The 9219-nt window shown below is 40.2% G+C and overlaps 1 non-coding gene across 1 annotated transcript; it reads left to right on the top strand.

The window, feature by feature from the left end:
* Positions 1-7744: 7744 nt before the first annotated feature.
* On the top strand, positions 7745-7816 carry TRNAW-CCA (transfer RNA tryptophan (anticodon CCA)). Its single transcript has one exon. It is a non-coding gene; the product is annotated as a tRNA-Trp (tRNA).
* The last annotated feature ends 1403 nt before the right edge of the window (positions 7817-9219 follow it).

The raw sequence follows: 9219 nt of genomic DNA, 5'->3' as shown, positions 1-9219 counted from the left end.
GGACTCCTGGCTTGTAAGAGAAAGGAAGACACAGAAAGAGGAGTCGGTCTTCTCAGTCTCTGGAAATCTAGTGATACTCTGGATGAGCCTCCAGTACCAGAGACAATCATCTTGCAACTACAAAGAAGCCAGCTTGGAATACAAAGCCTACAAGCCTAAGAAGGTGCAGAAGAAAGCAGGAAAGAAATGATCTTCTTCTTTTGTTTTTTTTTTTTTTTATTGGAGTATAAGTGTTGTGTGAGTTTCTGCTGTACAGCAAAGTGAATCAGCTATGCACATACATATATTCCTCCCCCTTGAGCCTCCTTTCCATCTCCCCACTCGATCACACCCATCTAGGTCATCCCAGAGCACTGAGCTGAGCTCCCTGTGCTATGCAGCAGCTTCCCACTAGCTCCTATTTTACACATGTGTAATAGTGTATATATGTCAATCCTTCTCTCCTAATTCATCCCACCCTCCCCTTTTCCCTCCTGTGTCCACATGTCTTTTCCCTACATCCATGTCTCTATTCCTGCCCTGCAAATAGGTTCAAGGAAATGACCTTCTTGATGACAAAGTTGAACCATGGAACTGTCCAACCCCTGAGGCACCCCACGTTGAGTCCTGTAGTTATGTGAGATAATGCAGTTTCTATGACCAACAGTCTAAAGCGTTTTAACAGATAAAAGTAGATACAAATACACATCAGCAGTCTGGCTGACTGATAAAATGGATGCACGTGTGTGTTAGTCTCTCAGTTGTGTCAAACTGTTAGCAGCCTCATGGATTGTAGACTGCCCGGCTCCTCTGTCCATGGGATTTCTCAGGCAAGAATACTGGAGTGGGTAGCCATTCCCTTCTCTGGGGATCTTCCAAACTCAGGGATAAAACCCAGGTCTCCTGCATTGCAGGCAGATTCTTTACCGTTTGAGCCACCAGGGAAGCCTGATTAAATGTATGTGTAGGCATAAATTATCTCCCGTCTCCATTTATGTTTGTTGCATTTATTTTTACATCAGGCAAAAGCAATGGTAGAATTAGAAAATTTCAGGGTTGAAAACAAACATCTGAATTTACTATTAAAATAATTTAAAAAATCAATTCAACGTGTAGTGGTATTATGGTAAAATGAAATAGATGCTTACAAATTTCTTAACTGCTGAGGATATAATAAGACATCAAATAAATCAGTTTTTCTTTAAGTTCCTTAATAAAGAAGAAAATCAGATGTTGAGTCCAGCCTTTCATTTTATCACTGGGATAAATAGAGAATAGTTGCTGCAATCAATTGCCTGTTTGTTCCCCCAGAGAGCTCTCCCACAAGCATATATTATGTATGGAGATGAGAGGGGGAAATGGGTTCCTTTTCATACTGTCTTTTCTTCTAAACTACAGTTTCTCCATTGGGTCTCCTTTTAAATAAAATGAAAGCAAAAAATGTTAAACTATTGCTGTCAGAAAATAGATCTCTCTAAAAATGAAATGCCAATTGTCTTGCAAATATTTTCTGTTGCTCATTTACAATGTTCTATTGGTCACTTTGATGTAGTCAAAGCTTCTGAATATTTATAAAGATCTGTTATTTTGGGGGAGAAAGACAAGAAAGACAGGAACAACCTTATTGACTAGCTATTTAGCAATTCAACCTTTATTTTAAAGGACAGATGGTAAGCAATTATATTTATATAAAACCTCAATAGATAGTCTTTATAAAGTTACTTTTATAAGTATAACTCTGGCTATAACCTTTGGTGTATTGCAGTTGGGGACATAGTTATAACTAGCCTTTGAGGCCTGGCAGTGGGGTGGAGAGAGTAGATCAGTCAGTCAGTCAGTCAGTTCAGTCACTCAGTTGTGTCCCACTCTTTATGACCCCATGGACTGCAGCACGCCAGGCCTCCCTGTCCATCGCCGACTCCTGGAGTTTACTCAAACTCATGTCCATTGAGTCAGTGATGCCATCCAACCATCTCATCCTCTGTCGTCCCCTTCTCCTCCTGCCTTCAATCTTTCCCAGCCTCAGGGTCTTTTCCCATGCGAAGGTGGCCAAAGTATTGGAGCTTCAGCTTTGCCATCAGTCCTTCCAATGAATATTCAGGACTGATTTCCTTTAGGATGGACTGGTTGGATCTCCTTGCAGTCCAAGGGACTCTCAAGAGTTTTCTTCAACACCACAGTTCAAAAGCATCAATTCTTTGGCGCTCAGCTTTCTTTATAGTCTATCTCTCACATACATACATGACCACTGGAAAAACCATAGCTTTGACTTAGACGGACCTTTATTAGCAAAGTAATGTCTCTGCTTTTTAATATGCTGTCTAGATTGGTCATAACTTTTCTTCCAGGGAGCAAGCGTCTTTTAATTTCATGGCTGCGGTCACATCTCATATTTACAACAATCACAGTCTTTTTTCTACCCATAACTACTGACCCCTCTTACTGAGATCATCTTCCAGTTTGTTCTTTCTATCTTACTAACGTGCAACAAGCAACCATAATACGTATTTTTTCTTGCTTGATCCTCTTAATCACCAGTCAGCTTCTCTTGGGAAGATAAAATGGATTTCCTTTCCTTTCATCTGTCTGGCAGAAAGAAGAAGGCTGTGGATAAACTATGGGTCATCAACACACATGTCCAGCTTTTTAAAAGGAATCAGTTTCATTATCCTCAACCTCCATATATATTTTTTCCCAAGATTATTTACTTGTGAGAGAGAGCTTGGTTCATTATTGTTTGAAAAAGATTTTAATATAGTCTTTATCAGTTTAGAAAGGCATACCCATCACCTGTCCCAAGTCTTACTGTAGAGCACTGCCCAGGGATGCAAACATTTTGGACAACTAAACAAAAATATAAATAGAAATAATGCTTTGAGGAAGCCTCTTTTACTTATTTATCAAGGCAACTTAAACACACAATTTTGTAAAACCTACATGTTGTTAAAGTGATATTTTAGATCATGTAGGAACGGATGATCTCAATTCCAAACAGCCAAAGCAAGATAGGTTATTGAAGTTGGTTTATTTATTTATTTCGCCACACCATGCAACATGCAGGACTTTAGTTTCCTGACCAGGAATTGAACCCGTGTCCCCTGCAATGAAAGGTTGAAGTCTTAATCATTGGACTGCCAAGGAATTCCCTGAAGTTGATCATTTTTAATCAAACTAGGTGTTTTTTTTTGTAAGTCTACCAAAAATTTTGGTGATATAAATCCACACATCAACAGTTTTATGTAATTTCTTTTAGATTTGTCATGCTTTATTTAAAAAGGCAGATAAAACTTAATTAAAAAATCAAATCATGAGTTATTTTTTGCAATTATAGTCAATCCTCATGTTATCTCATTTCATATTTTCTATCTCCTAATAGCAAAAATGGGACTTCCACAGTAGCTTGGTGGTAAATAATCTGTCTGCAATGCAGAAGTGGGTTCAAACGTTCAATCTCTGGGTGGGGAAGATCCCCTGGATAAGTAAATGACTACCTAACCACTCCAGTATTCTTGCCTGAGAAATCCCACGGACAGAGGAGCCTGGCAGGCTACCGTCCATGGGATTGCAAAGAGTTGGACATGACTTAGTGACTAAACCATAACAGCAAATAACAAAAACAGACTTACTTAAAGTTATAATGCACTTTTAGATATCAAATTTAAACTGTGTGAGTTACATGAACTTTTTTTTTTTTTCCTGGAGGCAGAGAAGTAAAGTGGTTTACTTTACAACTTTACTTTACAACAACTACAGTAGTTGGTAGATTCTTATGGTCTCCATCATATGGTCCCTTTTTCCTTCCATCAGCGGAAACCCCTCTGTTTGAACTCAACTCTTGCTCATGAGTGACGAGGACCTGAAGTGCATGTTTCCAGACAAAGAGGGGCCTTTTATTCCCAGCATAATCGGAAGTGCTAAATTTTTGTTTACACAGCATTTTGAGATTGAAAGCACTGTTCCAAGAACTTTATCCATAATAACTTTTATAATCCGATGTTCTTACCTGGAAAAGTCTATGGACAGAGGAACCTGGCGGACTAGAGTCCATGGGGTCGCAGAGTTGGACATGACTGAGCACACAGGCACACACAGTCCTAGAGGAGTCACCATTATGCCTTCATTTCCCATTTGGGGAAACTGAGACAGCTAGGCAGTAGGAAAACCAGCATTTGAAGTCAGCCCACTCGTTTCTCCCAGTCTGTGCTTTCAATCCCTATGCTACAGCTGCCTCTCCTGAAATATCTTCAATTCTTGAGTCTTCTTAGGAAGTTCTCAGGATCATCCCCTTCCTGCCTTGGCCATGCCCAGAATGCTTCCACCATTTGAAGATGATGATGGGGAAAACACTTAATAACCTTCAGTTACCTTTCATCTGCGAATCAGTTTTCATGCAAAGTATTATTATCCTCATTATAAAGATAAGGAAAGAAGAAACAAAGGATCAGTTAAGTGTAAATGAGACCATGCTGAAAACAGAAGTTCCCAGCCCTGTGATCTAATCATAAGAAAAGTTTCCATTCTAAGAGTTGCGCAGTAAACAGATTTGAAGAGAGAGAATGAATGTCATTGACGGGAATATAGGGAGGAAAAACTTGAAATGGAAAACTCTGTGCTTGCAATGATCAAATTTACTAGCTCATGGAAGCACAAATGATTTCATATATTCATTCAAATTCCTATGCGGGGTTGATAATGTATTATCACGTACATAGCCATAATCATAATGCTGTGGGTCTTAGCTCGATAAACCAAATCTTCCAAGAAGTCAGAGGCTGATGAAGCTACACTTGGTTCAAGATCTTAGCAGCGCTGTGGGCTGAGCCAGGTTGAGGGCCCTCTTCCCAAGAAGAGGGTGGCTGTCTCTTCCCAAGGCGTGGCTCCGTTTTCCCTTCCAGTTGAGGAGCCTGACATGAAACAAGTCGCACCCAGCTCTGTGTGGGCACACTCCCTACCTAGAAAATCACTTGATTCACTTGCCCGATTCTCAGGTTTTAATGTAGGCGAGGATGAAAATTCATGGAATAGTTTCACGTTGCTAGGCTATTAAAGACAGTGATATTGATTGTATGAGGGGGCATGGAAATCTGAATCATTGATTTATCTGCACAAATTCAGTATTCCTAAGCTACTTAAGTGTCTCTTTAGCCTGAGAATCCATTTGATATCGTGGGTCACTGGTGCAGAGGAAGCAAACAAAATCTAGGTGCCTGACACAAATAAGAATAATCATAGGTTGGGAAGGGAAAGAAAAAGCAGCGAGTTCAACTTGTTTCAGTTTAAGAAGAGGGAACATAAAAGGAAAGAAAGAGGAAAGGATTCATATTTTTCAGTTTAAGTTTTCAGGTGTGAGGGAGATATAAAAGGAGAGGTTGGGGAAATGGGATAAAGAAAAAAATAAGGGTAGTGGCCAGGGCAAGTATTGGCTAGGCTTAGAGACCAGTGAGCAGAAAAGACTGTAGAGCAGGGAGAAACGTAGGGAAAGCCTCAGTCATTGCAAAGTGTTTTAATGGACTTGAACTTCTGTCACTTCCTTCTGTTCAGCACTGTTATCACTGCCCTTTGAAATTCTAATTAGCCAATTAATCACTGTTCTCAACCCCCGCAGCTCACCAAAGGGGATATTATGCTCCTGGTGGTAGCCAAAGCAATATCACCCCATGTCTAGATGAACTCAAATAAAACCAGTCTTGGAGGGTAAATTTTCCCTGCTCCTGCCTTAAGGAGTCACAGAAAATTCTAGAGGGACTCAGGTCATTTTCAGGAAAAAAAAATTTTTATCTAAAGATTAGAGTTTTAATATGTATCCTAAAACTTTTAAGTACAGGGGATTTCTCTCTACAGACTGCATTTTTAGTTTCACTCTGTTCCATTTCAAATCTATTCACCTACTGGCATACAGCTATGAAAAAGATATTTGTGCAAATAGAGGACATAAATTCAGTACTAAGCAAGCTCTGTTGAAGCTTTGTCATGTTAATACCAGCCACAAATGAAAGTAAAATTTTATTTTTAGATTTAACCTCATAAATTGCCCAAAAGCAATTTTTTATTTCCAGCTGATTTATTTGAAGAAAATAGGCTCCAGATTTATTGGGTCTGTTAATAAAAAAAAAAAAAAAAAATTAAATGACCTCCTGGAGTTTTGCTGCTATTTATTGATCTCTTTCAAATTTAGTAAGCAATTCAATCTGCAGTAAGGCGTGTTGAATGAAATGGATTGTGAATGCAAAAATGGAATGAACATTTAAAAGCATTTTCAAGTCCCAGAAAGTAGCATTAATAAATGAAAATAAATTAAATTCACATCACTGGAGAAAAAAAAGATGGATTTTGCTTTAATGGTGAACTACACAGAAACACTATTGGATGTAGGATCTACTGGGCATTTTTTAGAAGCCAGCTCAGAGAATGGATTGCCGAAGCTCTGAGGAGAGAAAGGTCCATCCTAAGTGAAAGTGAAAAATGAAAGTGAAGTTGCTCTGTCGTATCCTACTTTTTGCAACGCCATGGACTGTAGCCCACCAGGCTCCTCCATTCATGGAATTTTCTAGGCAAGAGTACTGGAGTGGGTTGCCATTTCCTTCTCCAGGGGATCTTCCCGACCCAGGGTTCGAAACCCGAGTCTCCTGCATTGCAGGCAGAGGCTTTACCGTCTGAGCAACCAGGGAAGGTCCATCCTAATCTGTCCTGTAGCCATACCTTCTGAGACCTTGAGAAATTACTTCGAACATAATTCACTCCCACATTCACATCCAACCACTAAAACTGCTGACCAACTACTAGCAGTAGTAGTAGTGACGGTGATAATGCAACATCAGTGTGAGAATTATGGGCTGCTTTCCCAGAATTAGATGACGTGACCACCGTACTTCCAAATCCACATGTTATGTTTCAGTACACTTCCTATTTCACCTTTCTTGTGGTTGCCAGTATCAACCATCTCTTTCTTCTTGAAACTACTTTGGCTTTCTGAATACCTCACCCATTTTGGATTATTTCTCTGCAAACTTCTGTCTTCTTCTAGGTCTTCCTTTTGGGATCTCTTGACTCAGCCAACTCTTTAACCTGAAACGTTTAGGCAAGACTTTTTTTTTTTTTTTTAAGGCAAGACTTAAGTAATGAGGCTTCCCAGGGGTTTTCCCTGGATGTTTCCTCTGTCAATTCTTTTTCTAAGCAACCTCCGTAATACTCTTGGCATCAGCTAACTCCTTTATGTTGATCTCTCTCTGTTTCCTTTTCATAACTCACTACTCACTCCTTGCTCCTCATCTCAAACTCAATATGATTCAAACTGAACTCAGTATTTTTCCTCTAAATAATTTTCTACCTCTGTAATGCCCATGTTCTACCCAACTCTCAGTGGGACTCCTGGGAATTCTCTGGTGGTCCAGCGATTAGGACTCTGTGCTTCCCCTGCAGGAGGCATGGGTTCCATCCCTGGTCAGGGAACTAAGTGCAGTGAGGCCAAAAAAATAAATAAATAAAAGGTGAGGAGGGACTCCTTGTTTGACCTACACAACAGAGGAACTGTTTCTTCAATTCTTCCAACAACCGCACATATCTGAACCATTCTAGATGCTTAGAAGGGAAGTTAATTCACCACACATAGTAGGTGCCTTTAGACATTAGAGCTTCATTCTCTCCAGGAATTCAGGCTGAGAAAGGTTGAATCTTTACCCAATTTTTGTCTTTTTCCTACTTCTTATTTTCCTTGTAGGAATTCCCTCCCTTCTCATATTTAGTAAGTTCTAGGTATGCACTGGCTTCCCTGGTGGCTCAGAGGTTAAAGCGTCTGCCTCCAATGCAGGAGACCCAGGTTCAATCTCTGGGTTGGGAAGATCCCCTGGAGAAGGAAATGGTAACCCATTCCAGTATTCTTGCCTGGAGAATCCCATGGACGGAGAAGCCTGGTAGGCTACAGTCCACAGGGTTGCAAAAAGTCGGACATGACTGAGCAACTTCACCTTCACCTTCAGGCGTGAACAGGTGTGCATGCGTGCTTAGTCTTGTCTGACTCTTTTTATCTCCATGGACTGGAGCCTGCCAGGCTCCTCTGTCCATGGAATTTTCCAGGCAAGAAGACCAGAGTGGGTTGCCATTTCCTACTCCAGTAGTAAGCATATCCTGATTTAAATTCCTGCCTTTAGCTTTGCCATTTCTAATCTCTCCTCCCACTCTGCACCAAGTCACTTCTTTTTTTTTTTTAATTTTATTTTATTTTTAAACTTTACATAATTGTATTAGTTTTGCCAAATATCAAAATGAATCCATCACAGGTATACATGTGCTCCCTATCCTGAACCCTCCTCCTTCCTCCCTCCCCATACCATCCCTCTGGGTCGTCCCAGTGCACTAGCCCCAAGCATCCAGTATCGTGCATCGAACCTGGACTGGCATCTCGTTTCATACATGATATTTTACATGTTTCAATGCCATTCTCCCAAATCTTCCCACCCTCTCCGTCTCCCACAGAGTCCATAAGACTGTTCCATACATCAGTGTCTCTTTTGCTGTCTCGTACACAGGGTTATTGTTATCACCTTTCTAAATTCCATATATATGCGTTAGTATACTGTATTGGTGTTTTTCCTTCTGGCTTACTTCACTCTGTATAATAGGCTCCAGTTTCATCCACCTCATTAGAACTGATTCAAATGAATTCTTTTTAATGGCTGAGTAATACTCCATTGTGTATATGTACCACAGCTTTCTTATCTATTCATCTGCTGATGGACATCTAGGTTGCTTCCATGTCCTGGCTATTATAAACAGTGCTGCGATGAACATTGGGGTACATGTGTCTCTTTCCCTTCTGGTTTCCTCAGTGTGTATGCCCAGCAGTGGGATTGCTGGGTCATAAGGCAGTTCTATTTCCAGTTTTTTAAGCAATCTCCACACTCTTCTCCATAGTGGCTGTACTAGTTTGCATTCCCACCAACAGTGTAAGAGGGTTCCCTTTTCTCCACACCCTCTCCAACATTTATTGCTTGTAGACTTTTGGATCGCAGCCATTCTGACTGGTGTGAAATGGTACCTCATAGTGGTCTTGATTTGCATTTCTCTGATAATGAGTGATGTTGAGCATCTTTTCATGTGTTTGTTAGCCATCTGTATGTCTTCTTTGGAGAAATGTCTATTTAGTTCTTTGGCCCATTTTTTGATTGGGTCATTTATTTTTCTGGAGTTGGGCTGTAGGAGTTGTATATTTTTGAGATTAGTTATTTGTCAGTTGTTTCATTT

Source organism: Bos indicus, chromosome 9 (genome assembly GCF_029378745.1).
Source record: "Bos indicus isolate NIAB-ARS_2022 breed Sahiwal x Tharparkar chromosome 9, NIAB-ARS_B.indTharparkar_mat_pri_1.0, whole genome shotgun sequence".
Classification (NCBI taxonomy): Eukaryota; Metazoa; Chordata; class Mammalia; order Artiodactyla; family Bovidae; genus Bos; species Bos indicus.
This window is presented reverse-complemented; position numbering and strand designations above follow the sequence as displayed.